Source organism: Salarias fasciatus, chromosome 3, assembly GCF_902148845.1.
Source record: "Salarias fasciatus chromosome 3, fSalaFa1.1, whole genome shotgun sequence".
In the NCBI taxonomy this organism is placed as follows: Eukaryota; Metazoa; Chordata; class Actinopteri; order Blenniiformes; family Blenniidae; genus Salarias; species Salarias fasciatus.
In genome coordinates, this window is record NC_043747.1 from 16,054,793 (window position 1) to 16,075,389 (window position 20,597).

Sequence of the window (20,597 nt, forward strand, 5' to 3'; positions counted from 1 at the left end):
TTTGGAGCAAATTTGTACAAATTTTGGTGCTTAATTGATTGTCTGAACTGGACATTGTGGCGACCCGTACGGGCAGCAGAAAGGACTGAGTGGAGTCAAACCACCACAGATGTGATCCTCCGGGAAGACAGAACAACATACTGAAATTTCAATTTGTAGATTGAAAGGAAGCAGTATTATTTCCTGATGACACTGGGAGGAATCCGGGTCTGTGATCTTTACCCCCCCAGAGCCTTTGTGATCAACTCCAGATTGTGTAAATTACAATACAGAGATTTCTCCATTCGATAGATTTTTTTTTGTTTGTTTTGTTTTTGTGGCTCGTATTGTGGCTTCTGATCTGTTTCAGAAACTTTTTCAAAGATGTTCAGTTTTGAAAATCAAACATGGTCAAATGTAACTGTGACGTAAGTGCAACTCGCTCTGCAAAATAAAAAAAAAACTCCGTCAGCCTGTGATGTAGTGACAATATTTACATGGTCACTAATGAGAGCTTGATTTTAAAACGCACCACATGGTCATAATTTGAGGCTTGAATTAACAACCACTGTGGTCATTTTCTAGGGAGAACAGTCCTCTTTTAAATCTCTTCTATAAACTTGTTTTTATCACCTGGGTTCCAGTCTGTGCCACCTTGAAAAATGTGTGTCACAATATGTGGAGTAAAATCATTGAATAAAACTATCTGTGGAGACTAGACTAGTCTCAGATATATTTGAATTTAAAAGGACATATAAGGAACTGAGTTTGGTAAGGTTTTGGATTTAGTGATGACAGGAGGTTTGTTTGTTTATGTTGTTGCACTGATGGGTGTGGACTGACTGTTGACTTCTGGTACATTTGTTTGGATGTTGTTGTTGTTTATACATATGTCTTTTGTCCTTTTCCTGATTTACTTAGTTTTACATGTTCAAAATGAAACACCAAACCAAACAAAACTTACTTGTTTTAGCTGTTGTCGTGGCCGGCGTGCTTCGTCTTCCATCTTCCAGCCGTGCAGAAACATTGAGGGAGTAACACACTGCTGGCTTCAGGTTGCTGAGTGTTACACTGTTGGTGTCTGTGGTCATTTTTTGCACCATCTTTCCATTGGTGGAACAGGTCACAGTAAAGCTCTCCACTTCATCAGCAGGAGTGTCCCACTGCAGAGACAGTGACTCACTGCTGATGTTAGAGACTGTTGTCTTGACTGGAGGGATCAGTGCTGAGACAATAACAGAAAAATATTTCGTGGATTACAATCTCATATTTTAACCTGTCTACAGTGTAGACTGTTTAAATTGCAATGTTGGTTGTTGTAGTGGTTATTTCTCCTGTACTCCTGTAACTTCTGACAAGAGGCATAATAAGTTCATGTTAAAAATCCAGCTGGACTGAATGGAGCAGCTGAATTCCTCAAGTCATTGAACACTTTTGGTCTGTTTCCAGTTATATTCAAACCAACAACAATTACTTCACACAGTGCTACAGTTATTGACAATATCCTCACAGATGCAATAGCATACATGAACAATTCCGGAATTTTACCAGGTGAAGGGCGTGCTGGATGACAAAAATCTATACATGCTACATCATTCTCTGGTTGTTGCATACCTGACTCTACGTTGTTGAATTTTAGGTAATAGCAAGTAAGACTAGCATCCAGTCCATTTGTTCCACAAAAAAGAACCATTAGAATAATCAGTTGGAAAAAACTCCAACAAATCAATTACTCAGCCAGTTAAAATTATTGAGATTTCCTGGTATAGTGGATTATAGTATTCTGCAGTTATGTATGTCTCACACACACACACACACACACACACACACACACACACACACACACACACACACACACACACACACACACACACACACACAAAAACACAACAAAAAAACACCCATCAGTAATCGGAGCAGATTTACAACAAGAGAAAGTAACAATAACTTAAAAACAACAGAGATTTTCACTAAAGCTTGATTTTGAACCAAAGTGAGGGAACATTGCATTTCAGTACAAAGCCCAGAACAATCTGGACAATGAATCAAAAGACTGAAACTCACACACCAGATTCAAAAAATTAATAAATTACAGCTTACTTTTAAAATGCAACAAAGGAGTGTGATACATAATAAAACTGTTCAGAGAGTCGCTGCAGAGTGCTCAGATTTTGTTTTTTAGTTGTCTGCTGTTTGTTAGCTATATTTAATATTTTTTCAAATATGATTGCATGAGACAAAGGTGCAGAGCAGATAAGATCAGTCTTCTTTCTGCTCTCTTTCATTCATGCAAACAGAAATTGTTCTGTATTGATGAACTCTTTTATTTTGTTTTTTCAATGACTGAAATAAAAAAAAAAAAAAACTTACTGTCATATCGAGACGAGTCTTTTGTCCTCATCTTAGGACGAAATGAAGCACCCGGTCCATCATAGAATTCCTTGTTAAAAACAAAGAAACAAATAAAAAACGATCATTGCTTGAACTATTCTTTTACCAAAACATTTAAGATTTTCTCTGTCACAGTTCAATTCGGCTGTTTTTACATTGTGCCAATTACAACATGGTCATTTCTAGAAACCTTTAAAATTCTGCTGTGTTCTGTCCCAATAGTTTGTTTACCTCGTCCTCTGAACTTTCCATCCTGGCTTCACTCTGTCCTCACACTCGGTCCAGATCCAACTCCCTCTGACTGAAGGCAACAAGAAAACAATGAAAAGACAGTGTGAGAAAGTGCAAATCCATCTGAGAACGACACTTGTGATTAAATAAGCAGAATGTAAAAAGTACAAGAAAATGTGTCGATGAAAATTTCAGCAAAAACTATTAAAAGTGAGACCTACGAGGCTGAATTGTCCATGGTAAAGTAGCTCCTTCCTGTCTGCAATGAGTTGCATGTTTTAATTGCGTGCTGTGTTGACCTTTTGACTCAAGTCCCACACCCAACAGATAAGACCAGTATTTGATTGTGTTCTGATAAGACAAGTAGGACACAATGTCTTTATGAGGATTCTGGAGCTGACACGATCAGATTGTTTATGTACTATGTCACACTTGGCTGCAGCATTGGTTTACATATAAAGTACATTTATTAAACATTTAGAGAAAAAAGTATTGCATTGTATTCAAGATTTGTACATCCATTATCTGAGCATTAATGAGCACTGTCACCCGACAGGAAGTAGGCCCAGATTCTTTCTGTGTGGAGTTTACATGTTTTCCATGTGCCAGTCTAGGTTTTGCACAAGTACTTTGGCCAAAAATAATCTGCTGGAGAATTAAATAACATGTGCTTCCCTCCTGTCTCCCCTCTCTCCTCTCTCTCTTTGTACATTCATGCAGGATGTCCATCAGTTTATCAGGAAGTGTGTGGTCTGTTTCTGAGGCAGTAATGTCAGTGAGTTTTCTTGTTACTCTTGATCTCTCTTCTATCCTTTCCTGACAAATGAAATAATAAGAAACATCGGTGTAGTATTTATAATTTTCTTTTGTTAAATTATGGCTTTGTTGCATATTCTGGAAACCCATGACAACAGGTTCACAAATGTAACTCTCTGCTTTCTCTTCCATTTCTTTGAAACAGCACTTGAATGGCAGGAGTTCATGGAAATAACTTTCTACTCTGTGGACAGATAAAACCAGCATCTGATTTTTTCACCAAAGAGTTTTTATTGGGCACTGTTAAGAGTTGATATAATAAGATTGCAGAACTGTTTTGCAGGGTTGTGAACTGTCGACTTTAGAGTAGCTTGGAGGAAGAAGTGTGAACACCGGTGGATCAACCAGGGCGACATCTGGTGGCAAATAATACCTGGTAAGAAAGCCTTGCTTCACCTGCTGCTGTCCCTGTTGGCAGCAAGGAATTAAAAGAAAACTTATGGCCAGTGTCCAGCTGCACTGAAGGCTCGGGATGGGAATTGTTAAGAATTTAGCAATTCTGATTCCATTATCGATACTGCTTATCGATACGATTCCTTATCAATTCTCTTATTGATTCTCATTGAGTGAGAAATGAAAAAATACAAATGAGGTGTTTGCATTAACTCTTTAATATCTTTATCTTGAACAGAAGAAAAAAATATCCATGTCATGATAACTTTACAAGCACTGCAAGCAGCCCCAGTTTCATCACTTCGTGTGAAATCCAGCCAAACTCTGGAGCTTCTTCCTGACTTCAGGTTGGAATGCTCAAAACCAAATTATGCTGGGCTCACACTGGATGCCTGTGCTGTCCAGTCCAGCTCTGCAGCTCTGTCACTCACAGGCCTCCTGTGTCTGGTGTCAGCTGAGAGAGGTTGCCAGATCTGCCCCAAATATGTTAAAACCGTCCAACAATAGAAAGCAGTTCAAAGCTCCATCTCTGTAGAAAATAAATGTTAAACCCGTAAAAACCAGATTTCATTTAAAAAAAAAATTAAAAAAGGCAACTCTATATGTAATCTTAAATACAAAATATCGTATTGTCATTAGTATACATGTTACTCACAGCATTTACAGTGTTTATAAAAGTTTTTAAAAAATGCAAAAACACACATATACCACTCTCTCTCTCTCTCTCTCTCTCTCTCTCTCTCTCTCTCTCTCTATCACACACACACACACACACACACACACACACACACACACACACCTGAGGAGTCCTGCAAAGAAGATGTGGCTGAGGAGGCAGATGGCTCCTCATGTCTGTGGCTGTGTCTGACTGCTCATCTTGGTCAGTGGCTGCTCCAGCCCCAAAATATTTCAGAATTGCCCCTGAATTTACAATTAAGATACAATATATATGTTAGATCACACTGACATCCAACATGCACCAGTTACCTAATTAAAATGACCACAATGCACATTTTATTAACATTTTTCAACATCCTATTAGCTAATATTGACACACTGCAAATTATTTAAAAAGCCATATCACATGTATCGTAAAAAATGACATGTCAATTTATGTTAGACGTTATTGATCTTGGCATATAGCGTATAGGAATAAAAAAGTCCACAGTCAGGATGTCAGTATGAATTTGCACTTCTTGTTGCATTTGAAATACAAACTATATTAGGCTGCCTCTGGGTGAAATGAGTTACGGAACATGATGCCTCAATTGCAATAGTTGGTAGTTCAGCAAAACTAAATACCACATACAGTCGTCTTCTGTGGCTTCGCAACATATTAGCAAATGGCCTATAATTCACATCACTCATATGCATACCTTTATATTTTTGCCTGTTTCTCCTCTTCTTCTTTTCTTCCTTTTCCATCACCACCGCCCCCCCTTGCCAACCTCTGCAGCCACTTGTTGAGGTCGTATTCAGGGTTACAGGCTGCTGGAGCCAATCCCGCCTAACGATGGGTGACTGCATGAAACACTGAATTGGTCACCAGTCCATCACAGGGAAAATACAAACACACCAGTGAGTTGTATTTATTGTTACGTGTGAAGCTCTGTATGTTTTTCAACTGTGGTAGTTACACATGCACATGCTACAGAAAAATCCATTGTTTATTGTTTATGCAAAAAAAAGTCATTACAGTCCAGCTCAGGTCTGATGGCATTGATTGCAACGTTCATTGATCCAGCAGATGGCTGTATTCACTGTTTCACTGAGGTCTCGAGTCGTGAACCTTTTTGACAAAGCAATTTGCTGAAAAACCTCAATGATTCATGGGGCTTTGTTTGACCATCATCTACCACTGGTCAGTCCAAACTTAGAAGGATAGAAGCAAAGCACCAAGGTGGAATTTTGGAGTTTCTCAAAAAAAAACACATTTATTTGGAATTTTCCTTTTTCAAAAATTCACAATAACATGTGAATCACAGCAGGCTTTCAGAGTCAGTCTCTCTCTGTAACAAGAGGAACTATTGTTTGTGATGTGTTGCAACAGGGACTTGTTATTGTGTTGATATGGGACCATGTAGCCTCCTGCACCGGAAATAAAGAATGAAAAGTTATACATCCGTTGGTTTAAAACAAGACAAATCTGATGTTTTACTGGAAGTAAGGAGTAGACTTTACCTCTCTCTCTCTCTCTCTCTCTCTCTCTCTCTCTCTCTCTCTCTCTCTCTCTCTCTCTCTCTCTCTCTCTCCCCAAAAGGGTGCTTGAAATAGCATACATCAATCTTAATTGCATTTCAACAGAATAGAACAAAATTGATAGTATTGTTTGTTTCACATATATACATTCACCAACCAAACGTTCCCCAAAAATATATATTCAGACTCAGAGCAAATAAAACCAGTGCCCCCCTCCCTATAGTGGATCGCGCCCTCTGCTGTTGGACATGTGAAATACTGCTCCTGCACGGTGGCGCTCCTGCAGAGGGAGCTGTGCAGAAGGAGGAAGTGTGTGTGGTGAGTGTTTGCTAAAGTTTTGTCTAAATCCTGATCGCATGTAGGGTGTAACTGACCCACAGAGTAGTGTGTACAGCACTACCTGCCCACAATGTTAGTTCATGCACTCACTGGAGGTGAGGGATGTTTAATTCATGATGGTAAGTGCACGTACATGCACGGAGAAAGTGTGTGCAAGTGTGAAAGTCAAAGTTGACAGTGAGAGGGATATATCACCTTCACACACCCACAATTAGGAAGGATGAATAGGATCATGTCTTCACTGAACAGCATGTAATTGACCTGAAGAAGGAAGGGCAGAAGTAGAAGCTAAATACTGATTTCCTGTGATCAACTTCAGACTCTTTCGTCAAAAGACAGATGTCTATTAACTACACTGCAAATTGTATCCTCCACTGCACTGAAGAAGGAAGTTTTTCTGCATGTGGTCTGTAGAAGAAGAAATGAAAAGTGCTCCCAGCTGCTTGTGTGAGAGGATGACAGGTTAGAGAAAGCTTGAGTCAAAATAAGATGTTGCAGCTTTAATTACATGAGACAGAACCAGTTGGTCACGTGGTGGAACAGGGATGAGCATTTTGACCTCATAGCAAGAGGGTCCTGGGTTCAAATACTGGCCAGGGAATTTCTGTCTGGAGTTGCATGTTCTCTCCCTGTGTGTGTGTGTGTGTGTGTGTGTGTGTGTGTGTGTGTGTGTGTGTGTGTGTGAGCGTTCTTGTATTTCTATCCTTGTCGGGGCCAAATGTCCCCACAAGGATAGCAAAACGTGGAACGACGTGCCTTGTGGGGACCTTTTTCCGGTCCTCAGTAGGAGAAACAGTGTTTTCTTGACCATGTTGTTGTTCCTGAAAAAAGTAAAAGTGCAAAAACATTTCTTTAGGGTTAGGCTTTGTTGTGGTGTGGGTTAGGGTTAGGGTAAGGGTCAGGGTTAGGGGCTAGACATGAATGGGAGTCAATGGACGGTCCCCACAAGGATAGAAATACAAGACTGTGTGTGTGTGTGTGTGTGTGTGTGTGTGTGTGTGTGTGTGTGTGTGTGTGTGTGTGTGTGTGTGTGTGTGTTACCTCTGGGTACTGTGGCTTCCTCCCACCTTCCAAAAACATGGATGTGAGGTTAATTGGTGACTCTAAATTACCCTTTGATCCAACTGTGACTGGTTGTTTGTCTGTGTTGGTCCTGCATCAAACATATTCCATGCTTCAACAGGTTTTTTGATAACAATGGCCTTGGATTTAATTTGATTTGATCATTTTTAATGTTAATATCTTTTGTATGTATCAGACTTTTTTTTCTCTCTTGCTCAAGCTAAGTGAATTATCTTAAGTTAAACTTTTTATCTATAAATGCCCTGGTTGTGTTCTGTATGTTGTACATTTGCAACAAAAAAAAAAAAAATGTGTTGGTCCTGCAGCAGACTGGTGAACTGTCCAGGGTGTGCCCTCCCCCATATAAAGCTTGGGCTCCAGCTCCTGACTCTGAAAAGGACAAGTGGGTTTGAAAACAGATGGATGGAATGTCAATCATTTACACCCCTGCAGAAGTCAGTTGTAAAACCTGGAAATAAGTTTATATTTTAGCCAAACCAATTCCCCCTGAAGCCAGGAGCTGTTGTGATTGAGGTTTTGTTTGAAACATGAATGAAGTAGGTTCTATGTGGCTTAAAATACAAGACTTACTGGACCAATGTATTACCACCAAAATATTAGGACCACCCACCTGGCTGGGACTGGCCATCAGACATCAGACATACCAGGCCTGGTGGGCCGGTGGTGATTTGGGACTGAGCCTTTTTTTTTTTTTTTTTTTTTTTTTTTTTAACTAATAGTAACCTGTGAGCATTTGCAGGGGGATAAGTTATGAGTTGGTTGAGAAAACTGGTAGATCGGCCCATTAGACATGATTGATTCTGAGCTGGATCTATTGCAGCAAAGGGCTGATGCTCCCTCCCTGTTGGGCCACAGCTGGCATTCAATCAATCAGTCCATCAATCAGTCATACCCAGATGGTGGCAGCTGAGCAAGTGGGGAGGAACCTCAACTTCAGGTAAGAAGTGAAGTAGAACTGCAGACTACCTGTGGGCAGATGGAAATTAAGTTTGGTTGTGGTTTATTTTCTTATGTCAGTGATGATGATCTTCGTCGGGGGGCAGAGGGTGCGGCTGCCCTGGGCCCACAGTCTTTTTGTTGATCTGTGATTGTATTTCATATTCTTATGGTTCAAAGTGTGATATTTTCATTTTTGAAACTAAAGCTGTGAATTCAGTCCCTTGTGGCAGCGGCCAAATAAAGCTCAAATCCAGAATGTGAATTTTTAACAAGTGAAATAGGTTAGCCAACAGGCTACAGGGCTCACTGCAAGTCCCCACCCTCTCTGCAATGTGATACTGGCTCCACGTCTGATCTCAGTGCTCAAGTCAATATATTTTATTCAGGTTCGTTAAGTGTAGTCTTTATTAATTGATATAAGTGCACTATGTAGTGTGTTTGTTCAGAAACAGTAGAAGCTCAACAGATCAAAAATGTCTACGAAAAAATCCGTTGATTAGATCAGCATTGATCATAAACCCTCCTCACCTGCAGATATCATTTAGATTGAGTCAAATCAGGATTTGCCAGGAGATGTGATGCTGCTGATTTACATAAAGGTTGCATAGAGTTATAAGCCCACTGAAAAGGAAATGTGAACAATGAAAATCAGCAGATGTGGAGGATTGCTGCTGTGAGACAGATGATGGACAAGAAAAGACACCCGCTGTGGGAAACTGGGGATAATAAGGGACTCACAGCCGTAAATGTAGAAACAGGAAGCAGAAAGATGAGGATAGAACTGATACTTGTCCTCTTGGAGGACATTCAAAGGCTATTCAGAGATTCTAGCCACATTGTGTGAAAGTGTGTGTTTGCTGGGAGGATACCTTGCGAATCTGTCTGCATAGGAGGGAACTGATCCGTCCATATGGAGCCTTTTGTACTCACTCCTGTGGATGAGGAGGCAGTGACAGCAATCACAGGAGGCAAGAACAGGAACAAGGTGTTTGTCCAGCCTGGCTCTTTCTCCTTGTCTATTTTATAAGCTAACACTGGAGGGAGCCATTGTGACAGATTGAGCACAGTCAGCCCACCATGAGGACTCTGGACATGAGAAGAAGAACATGAACCAAACCAGGAGGCAGAGATGAAGACAAACACAACATTTGGATGAGGAGCAAAACTGTACATTTTTAAGTGTAAGAATCAAACAGACAAAATATTTGTAAATATTAAGTTTCCTGTTAGTTTTTTCTTTGTTTCCTTTTGGTTTTTCTTTTTGAGTGAATGAATGATATGCTTATTTTGTGATGGGGAAAAAGACAACAGGTGCAGTTTGCAACAAGAAAAAAAAATACCTTCACCAGCTTGAGGTGTCAAAGTAATTACCTGTTTGCCATGATTAGGTTTCGTTTGAGGTTGTTTTCATGTTTCTCAGGATGGCGTGGGCATCCTGTAGCATCTTGATATTGTAGCAGAAGTCCTCTCCACTCACACCATCACCCAGCAAAGGGCCAGAGATTCTGGAGTTTTATTGATCTTTCTAAGATATGATATTTGGATTAGTTGCAGTTTGATTTCACTGATCTGCATCATTTCTTCCATTTTCATGCTCTAAATAGCTTTGACAGTGATCAGACCAAATACTGATGTTTCTCCAATTAAAATCTGCATGAAATGATTGAAGATAAACCATTAAAATTGAACTACATTAAAATGACAGAAAGACTTTTCACGTCTGATTCAAGTTGTTTAAACAAAGTTATTCAAGGTTTAACTTCCCAACCAAATCTGTCACTGACCCTCCTACAAACACTTCAGAGGCTGAGAGCTCTGATATCAGCCACATTTTGCCTTCCAGTGATTCCTGCTAAACCAACACAAAACACAAGTGCGGCTGACGAAATGTGAGCTCTGTGAACATGTAGCAGTTGTTTACATGTAGCCTCCTGATTTAGCAGTGGGACAGACATGAGGGCTTTGATCCCAGAAGATGCCTCTTATCCTCAGAGAGTGACGCCATCACACAGGTGCTGGGACTCTTTCCTTCATCCGTGGCGCTGTGTGGCAGTGTGCTGGTGTGTTTCTGGCTGTGACGTCATGTAGCAGAAGGCTCTTTCAGTCCGTCACACTCTGAGCGTGTGTGTTCACCTGTGGATCAGACTGGACCGACACACACTTGGCCTCTGCTGCGTTACAAAGTGACTCACTGCAGCCTGGAGGGTCAAACAGCTTCATCTCACTTCATTCTGGTCTCAACTCAGTCAAACAGGAGCAGAACTCAGAAAGCTCATCATCACACGACTCGTCAACCTTCAGCTCGGTTTCCTCTGCAAATTTGCACCTGTTGTCTGGTTTTTACACTCTGTTGAATTCACAAAGCTAAAACTTGACATGAATAAATATGTTAAATAATGGAGTTTAAAAAAAGATGATTATTAAAAAAGTCAAGTGAAACTATATAAATAAATGAGGTGATGGTATTTCTGTTTACTTTAGGAGTTATTATACGCTGTATGCTGTGATTCTGATCTGGGAAACATTAAAGACATTCATAGCCAGTCTGCTTGTCTTGTCTCTTTATTCATTCTGACAGTTTAACATGATCCTGTACATAGTTGAAAAATGTCACCATGTAGAATTTTAAGTAATAGCATAAGTTTAAGTATAGTGGGTTATAAAGCATTGTGATCATTTATGAATGTTTATAACTATAATGTGTTATACCGGATGCTTCAAGTAAAGTGTTTTCAAATATTTTCATCAAAGATGCGACATCATGATTTTATTGTCTCAACCTTTGTTGCAGATGCAAGTCTCAACATTTTTTGTTTTGAGCCTTGAATCTATGTTTCTAAGGTATTTCTTATCAGGCTGAACACAAACACATATTTAGCTTTAAAATTCTGAGCATGAAAAGTCACAATCACTTCAAACATAATGATGATCCCCCAACTCAGCTGATCTAATCAGTTTTACATCCTTAAGAGAATAAAAACACACGATCACATTTTCAACAACAGAACCAAAAAAAAGAAGAAAGAAGTTTACATGTCACTAATCTGGTGAAAACTGACTTTTTCAAGTACCATGTTTAAATCTCACTGAGATTATAAATGCAGCAAAAGATGATTCGAAATAACTTTTCACATGGTCTAAAAATGGATACAAAGACATTTTAAAGTTTTCTCATCAAAATTATCATGAAACATTCATCAAACAAATCCAAAGTGATCAGAAGTGTTTACAATGATCAGATCAGGAAAAAATAATAGTTACGAGACGTAACTTCAGCTCAACGAGTGTGTGCATGCCCACCTACGGGCTTCACTATTGGTAACCTCCTTTTGTGCCAGCCAGACACTGAGACAAATTAAAGGAGTTGCCTCTCCAATCGTGCCCGGGCGCTGGGACACGCCCCGCCCCGCTCCATGGCTATATAAGCTGGGCACTTCCTTCAATCTCCCTTCTTCGACTCAGCTCACAGGAGAGAGGCAGTCCAGCTGGGTTTGCAGGCAGGTGGGCACGCACACACTCGTAGAACTGTTAGTTACGTCCAGTAATTATTATTTCTTCTTTGTGTGATGCTTAGCCCACCTACGGGCTTCGCTATTGGTAACATACCAAGGCGGAGGCCGTAGGGATAAATGTACCCCCAGCTGGACAGGCTGACAAGATTGGCACGGAAGAAGGAGCAAAGCAGGCCGTACACCAGGCACCGCCCACCAAGCCCCCAAGACACTGACGCCAAGCGCCCTCGCACCGAGGTGCTGACCTTACACATGTCAGAGTAAACCCGTGACATAGCGTCAACAACCACATGCCGGTTAAGACTCCCCAGAGTCACAGCGTGCAACAAGGACCTGCACCCCAGCCTGAATTCCCAAGGGAAAACAGCAACCGGCCAGGCCAACACACTGTCCACTTAAACGACAGGACCCCTGGCCCTGTTTAAGACCGACAAAACCGCTGAATCCGCGCACATATTCACAAGATGGAGTGCACAAAGTGGACACAGAAGACCAGGAGGCAGCCTGGCAGATGTCACCCACAGTGACCCCTTTGCACAGAGCCGCTGATGTGGAGACACCCCGTGTGGAGTGGGCCCGAACCACCGCCGGTGGCGGGTGGTGCCTCATAAGCTGCCGTGATAGCACCTCCAACCCAGTGGGCAAGGCGCTGGGAGGACAGTGGGGCTGCATGGCCCCTGGCTCCAAACCCCACAAACAGCTGGTCTGCAGTGCGGAATCTAGCTGTACGCTCCACGTAGCAACGCAGAGCCCTGACTGGACACAGGAACCCCCACGACAATCTGGCTGCAGACCTCCACTCTCAGGACCCACACCTCCACTCTCAGGACCCTCCCTTGCAGACAGCTCACCTCCACTCTCAGGACCGGAAGTTGATATGAAGCATTAAAAAAATGGAAACGAGAACACCGGAAGCACGTATTTCTCATTGTGTGGAGACGGAAAGGTGAGTAAATATCAAGCGACACCTTTTCGTTATACAAAAACAAAAATTGCCTTTATTCAGTAGAACGTGACGTTGCACACTGTACGTTGCCCCTTGAACTTATAGAGTTTCCACTTTACCGTGATTTGTAGCGTAATGGTAGTTAGGCTAACGGTGGCTAGCGCTGACCACGGTAATTTTATTAGCCTCTGAAAGCACAAAAGCACTGTGTATATTATTTATATTTGTCTATGTGATTATCTTTACATCAGAAGGCTTTCACTGCCGTTTGCAAATAGCATTTGGATAGAAATTATTCTGTCCGGGGCATATTAATAACATGTCGAAGTTGTCTTGTGTACGTGGTAGTGCTCACTTAATCATGCTGTCTTCCTGCTAGAAAGCCAAGAAAACTGAGTCACCATATATTTTTATTAAATTTTGTTTTACTGATCACGACATAATTTCTCTTACAGATGCATATTTCAGTTATCAGAGTGGACTCAGAAATCGAACGCTGCAGGACCTGCTGAATCCGTGTATCATTCGTTCAATTGATATTCAATTTAGAATCAAAAAACAAATATTGAAAAATGAGTCGTTTTTCCTTTTTTCGTTTTTAAAATGAAAAGAAATAAATGAAAATTGGTTCGTTTTTCAATATCCCGTTTGTTAAGACAGATCAAATAAAGGAAAGTTGAAATACGGCCACAGAGCAGACTTTAATGTGATTTTTCAATTTCTTCGATCTCCGTGACCCGGAAGTTCTATCGTCTGTGTTTTGGTTTTTGTCGGCGGGAAGGTGGGCGGGTCACGGGACCCTGTTGGTCAGTTTAAGGCCAGCACACACTACTATACACTACTACAGAAGGATCAGGCCGAATTTTGCCCCGATCTTCTCCTCCCGACCGAAGCCGACAAGGTCCACTCCCTCGAAATAAAGCTCCCTGATTGGCTGGTGCTGCTGCTTAAAAAAAATGCCCTCTCAGCCGTCAGAGATGGAGACATATTATGACAGTGAAAGAGAAAAGTCAGAACTCCTAAACTCAGCAGTGAAGAAAGTGAGAGGTTAATCCTCAATACCTGGATCGCTCCTGGATAAACTGTATTTCCTCCATTCAGACCCAAACTCCGATCTGCTCATTCATCTGCATCGCCAGTCCTGCAATAATCCCGATGTTTGAATTCATGTCCACTATTAACCATCATGGAAAAAAAAAAAAAAAAAAAAAACTTTCCCTGCCTTCAGAGAGACGAGCGACGCATAATGAAATTTACCTAATCGCTTAAGAGTAGTAGCAGACTCTGACAAAGCTACTTTTTTTAAATCACCATATATCTTAAATCATTCTTTTTGTCCCCAGATTGGATAGTTTTGTGGCAGAATGAATGGGGGGGATAACCAAAACTCAACCAAATCAAAGACAACGCCACCTGGGGGCTTGCACCCCAGGATCTCAAATGCTAAACCAAATTAAACCAAAAAAACAAGGGCCCGCAGGTTCAAAGGATTCACTGGGACGGGAGACGTGAGTTCAAATTAAAACAAACTTTATTAAATTCCTAATGTTAAAATCAACAGACTAACTCAAAATAAATGGGGTTTGAGGCCTGCCAAACAAAACCAAACTGGACAGGGCTGGGGCTTACCACGACAGCGGTAACAGAAAGGGGGAGGATCCAAAAACACACAGCACCCGTGACACAGCAAACCAAAAAGTGAAAACGGAACCACCACCAGGGAACCGCTGCCGCTCTGGGGCCCCCAGCACCTGTCAAAAGAAAAGAAAATCAACAATTAAACTCACAAAATGATGGCAGCCCTCATACCCCGAAACCAAAAACCCAATACCTAAATATTCAAACGAAAAGAGGAACAAAGTAATTTATACAAAATGAAAAAAACAGAAATCATTACAAAATAACAAGAACCAAAGAGATAGAACAGGAAACAATAGAGCAACGTAATCACTATTAAACGCAATCGAACAGAAGAAGGAAAAAAAGAAGAAAATCAGAAAGAAAAGTGCGTCTGCATTTCTAAAAATGCCCGAGCACGGCGCATGCCCAAGCTCCTAGGCTCGATGCAGGAGAGCCACACTTCTCAAGGAGCCTGGGTGGTCCATCAGGCCCTAGGGCAGCAGGGTGTACTGAGGAGGCCGTGGTGCGACGAGCAGGTGTCAAGCACATCCAAAGAAGGAGAGCCAAAACAGCAGTAAAGCCTGGGGTCAACTGCAGCCGATGACTGCACCACTGTAAAACAAACCATGAAATCACACCAAAATAATGAAATTAATCTAAACAATAAATCACTGTTCCCTACTGAGGAGGGATTGGCACACCTGGCAGCATGAAGGAGAGCATACACAGCCCGATACAGCAGTGGCGGCGGCTGCAGGAAACACACCGCTCCCACACAGACTCCAGGGCAGTCCAGCTCCCAGTCAATTCACAGCTGTGAAACGCAGGGCTGGGGTAAATACACTGCTCTAAGCGGACTAAAGAGAAACAGGACATGCGTACCTTTGTGGGAGGCCAAACACTATCCTGCACAGACACGCTGTTAGGACAGCAGCCACATGTCTGTCAGTCCCATGAAGGAGGAAGAGGAAGAGGAAGAGGAAGGGCGGAGCAGGGATATTTATAGACGCCCAGTAATTAGAAGCCACACTGCCTCAAGTGGAGGGGAGTGCAACTCCCCACCATGCCACAGTTTACACCAGAATAAAATCTCGTTGAGCTTTGATTAGGTAAATTTCATTATGCGTCGCTCATCTCTCTGAAGGCACGGAGTCAGGATATTAAAGTTGTTGTTTTGTTTTTTTTTCGTTTTTTTTTTCCCTCATTCTTCCGTGATGGTTAATGTAGGACTTGCGATGCAGATCTGAGTTTGGGTCTGAATGGAGGAAATCCAGTTTATCCAGGAGCGATCCAGTTATTGAGGATTAACCCCTCACTTTCTTCACTGCTGAGTTTAGGAGTTCTGACTTTTCTCTTTCACTGTCATATAGTGAATATATTTCACATATGTCTCCATCTCTGACGGCTGAGAGGGGATTTTTTTAAGCAGCAGCACCAGCCAATCAGGGAGCTTTATTTCGAGGGAGTGGACAGCTCTACTCGGAGCTGATCAGCGCCTCTCAGAGCTCCACACTCCACAGGATTTGCGATCAGAAATATTAAACATGTTCATTATCTACGATCTCCCCTTCCGACGCCTCCCGAGAGGCTCCGACCGGAAAAAATCTCTCTGAACCCCCCGAACACTACACAAAGATCGGACCCGAACTCATTAGCATACTCCCGGACCTTGTCTTCGGTAGGGAGGAGAAAATTGGGGCAAAATTCGGCCCGATCCTTCTGTAGTGTGTGCTGGACTACAGGTTGACGTGACCCGCCCACTTTCCCGCCGGCAAAAACCAAAACACAGACGATAGAACTTCCGGGTCACGGAGATCGAAGAATTTGAAAAATCACATTAAAGTCTGCTCTGTGGCCGTATTTCAACTTTCCTTTATTTGATCTGTCTTAACAAACAGGATATTGAAAAACGACTCATTTTTCAATATTTTGTTTTTTGATTCTAAATTGAATATCAATTGAACGAATGATACACGGATTAAACCACGAAGGTAATATCATTTTTTATAACTGGTTTCTGGCTGAGCGGTTTTTGTTATGGCTGTGGAATCGCTGTTATCTCCCGAATGCTTCGGTTTAGAGGGCCGTGCTGTACATGGTTGGAATCGGCAGAGTCTGGAGTTTCGTTGGACATATATGTCCAGATTGAAAGCGGCGTTTCTGCTGTGGAGACAGAAATGTTGTGGAAACGTTGCGGTTGTGGAATGTATCTACGTTTCACATGTTATATTACATTTAGCGATAATTTTAGATGTGTTTTGTACATTTTCAAACGGTTTGTGCTGACTTGTAGCCTGGCTTCTTAGGTTTAAATTGGTACCCTGCATGGCTATAATCTCTGTGATTAATGCATCTTTTATGACTGTTGTTGACGGGTAACAGTCACGAGGACCCTAATTAGGGTCCTCTCGGGCTGAGAGGGACATTAAATATGCCATTAATATATAAAATAAATAATTTTGGACCCAGTACAGACCCCTGTGGGACCCCACAAGCAATGTCCAAAGAACCAGAGGAAACTTCGCCCATCTTCACATACTGGTGTCTCCCCAATAAATGGCTTTGAATCCAGCCCAAAGCCACTCCCCTAATAACGTATATTTCCATTTTTTTAATAAGATGCCATGATTAAGAGTATCGAAAGCCTTTTTTAAATCGATAAATATTCCTGCCGCATATTTCTTTTTATCTAAGCTACACGAAATCTCTTCCACTGTCTCAATTATTGCCATTGATGTTGACCGAGCTGACCTAAACCCGTACTGACTTTCATTAAGCAGATGATGTTTGGTAATAAATTTTTCTAGTCTTCTTTCAAATAGTTTTTCTAAAATTTTTGAAAACTGGGGGAGCAGAGAGACAGGTCTGTAGTCAGTGAAGAGGTGCTTGTTTCCGTTCTTGTACAGTGGCATTACTTTTGCTATTTTCATTTTATTTGGAAATGTTCCAGTTTGAAACAATAAATTACATATGTAAGTAAGGGGTTTGGAGATGTTATGTTCTATTTGCTTAATTAATGACATATCAATATCATAACAATCAGTAGATGACTTACTTTTACACTTGGTAACTATATCTATTACTTCTTCCTCAATTACTCCAGACAAAAACATTGTCTTTAAATTTTGCTCTATCAAGAATGCAACTGTCACTGGAGGAACTAGGAATTTTTGCCGCTAACTCCGGTCCAACATGTACAAAAAAAAAACGATTGAAACTCTCTGCAATCTCATTCATATTATAATTATCTTTATTTTTATCTATAAAATAGGTTGGATATGAATTATTTGTAGCATTGCCTTCAATTAATGTATTTAATATTCCCCAAACCTTTTTAGTATTGTTCTTATTTTTATTTAATATGTTAGCATAATATAATTTCTTACTCATTCGTAGAATTATAGTAAGTTTATTTTTATATAGTTTGTATCGACGTTCAGCCACTTCTGTTCTTAACTTAATTAATTGTCTATATAAAGCATTTTTCTTTTAACAAGCATTTTGTAAGCCTGTTGTTAGCCAAGGACATCTTATAGCTTTGTTATTTCAACTGAATTTGCGAATTGGACAGTTTTTATTTTATGCAGTAGAAAACATTTCCAAAAAATGCTCAAATCCACATCTGATTCTCTATCCACACAATCCCAATCCTGTTTATTTAAATCATTGTAAAGTGAATTAATCGACTCCTCGGTTCTTACTCTTTTATAAATATATTCTTCAGGTAATTTAATTTTTTTCCATTATCATTATATCCTGTAAAAACATGTAGATGGTGAGTTATATCATTTATCATTAGTCCACTGGCATTTGCGGCCTGCATATTATTGCTGAAGATGTTATCAATCAGAGTAGCACTGTGAGATGTAATTCTACTTGGCCTTGTAATATTTGGATAAAGACTCGTACTGTACATTTTTTTGATGTCGTCCTGAACCAGTTTATTGCCGTGTGGGTTAACCCTTTAACAAGGGCGGACTGGCCATCGGGAGCACCGGGAGGTTTCCCGGTGGGCCGCTGCCTCAGTGGGCCGGTCAGACCACGAGAAAAAAAAAAAGTCTGACGCGACACCGCCAACAGCGCTATGGTCCGCTCCACAAGGAGGCTGGGCTGTCAGCTGGACAGCTCCTGATGCCATAGGCTGGTTTACCTGTGATTGCTGCTGATAGCCAATCACATTTCATCCCTGCGGTGGTTAAGTCCCACCCACTCCCTCACTCTGCAGCTGCTGTCACCTGTCAATCACACACAGCCGAGACGGACGTCTGACGGCAACTTTGAATGGATGCAAGAATGCACAAAATATGGAGAAAAACAAAACAAAACAAAACAAAAAGAAAAGGTGGCGCTGAGAAGCTCAGGGACAAAAAGAGAAAATCCCTTCATGACCGGCAAGTAAGTTATGTTTGGTACTTGTTGATGCTTTGATGAAAATGTATTTGGTTAAAGTGAGATAATTCAGCACAGCGACATTTCCTGTAGATGTGAACCTGGCTGTGCTGTTGCTAATTATGATGGGATGGGGTCTTTCACCTTTGTAGCCACGTTGTCATCTGGTTGAAATTAACCTGTTCTTATCAATTAATTGACTGTAATACTAAATGACCATAAATTAATGAATTGTTTACTTGTCTGTACAAGTTCGCTATCAGAATAATTCAGTGATACATCCCAGAATTTATTATTTTTTTCTTTTTTATGTAAAATACCTACTGATGATGATGCGTGATGATGATGATGATTGGTAAACTAGCATAATTAATAATATTAATCTCTTATCTAGATTAAATATAACCCACATGTGGACAGAGAAGTGAATCCCAGACTTGTTAAGGTAAGGCTGATGACAATAATGCTTGTTTGCCCAACCATAACCCACATGCACTAATATCAAATGCTGTTGATAGTAAACCACTAAAACTGCTCTAACAATTCACATTGCCAATCATTTTTGTAGTCTGATGTCCCTGCTGCTGACACAGAAGGCCAAGGACAAGAAGTCAGGTTCCCCCCATCAGTTGATTATTTCACAAGGCCAAAGCCAGAGACTTAGACCTCTTCCTCCATTTTCACCACAAGCAGAAGGCAGACAGCCCTGTAGTGCAGAGGCCATTTTGTTTGATGGAACAAACCAGAAATGACTGACATATAATGAACAAACCAAAACACTCTTCTGCTTTCTTTGCATGGCTTATGGTAATGTTGAGATAGCAGCTCCTTTATCACTGGCATGACCACCTTCACCCACGAACACCTGAGAGTCGATGAGTATGACAGACAGCAAGTATGCAAGAGGCGACAAGTTTTGGAGCGCATCATAGATGTGATCAAGCTCATCGGCAAAAGGGGTTTGAGTCACAGAGGAAAGCAGGCAGAAGCAGCACACACCTTAGATGATGAGACTATTGATCATGGCTGTTTTTTAGAGATCATTCTTTTACTTGGAAAATATGATGTCTGTCTCAAGGAACACCTCACTCTCAATATAGAAAAAAACAAACAAATCCATCAGTCTGACTCTGGATCAAGAGGAGGTAGAGGTTCCCTTGTCACTTTCCTATCAAACAACCATCAACTACATCATCACCACTATCCAATACTATATGAAGGTCACCATCGCCACCGAAATCCGGTAATATTTCTATTCACATTGCTTTTAGCGTGTGACTTAGCTACTTACCAATCTTTAAATTAATGAATGACTTATTGTTACAGACTCTTGAACTAACATTTACAATGTGACCTATGAGTTTTAACCCAGGTTTCAGGACGGGATGATGTGTTATTATAGCTAATGTAATGTTTTGTCTCTCACCCATATAGGCCTGCATGTGTTCCAGAGGGGACCCGGAGAGGACTGTGACCCACATTGTGGATGGTTGTAAACATTTTAACACAACTGACTAACAAAGGTTAAGGTATAAATAACTATAAGTTTTTATATTGTATTATTGTGTATAGTTGTTTGTATAGTAGCTGCACAGTTTTATTTTATATAAAGGATAAGTTATCACATGATAGTATATAGCTGTTTGTATAGTTGCTTGCTGTGTAGTTTATTTATCTATAATATATATATATATAGAAATAATATTTACATCTATATTGTTCATCTATTTTTAAATCATGTGATCAGACAAGATGGCTGC

At 40.8% G+C, this 20,597-nt stretch overlaps 1 long non-coding RNA gene across 1 annotated transcript; it reads right to left on the minus strand.

Annotated features, from left to right (window-relative positions):
• Window positions 1–14,484: 14,484 nt before the first annotated feature.
• LOC115383958 (uncharacterized) lies at window positions 14,485–15,378 on the minus strand. Its single transcript, XR_003930775.1, has 3 exons — window positions 15,331–15,378; window positions 15,150–15,262; window positions 14,485–15,060 (listed from the first exon to the last, which is right to left on the minus strand). It is a non-coding gene; the product is annotated as an uncharacterized LOC115383958 (long non-coding RNA).
• Window positions 15,379–20,597: the final 5,219 nt, after the last annotated feature.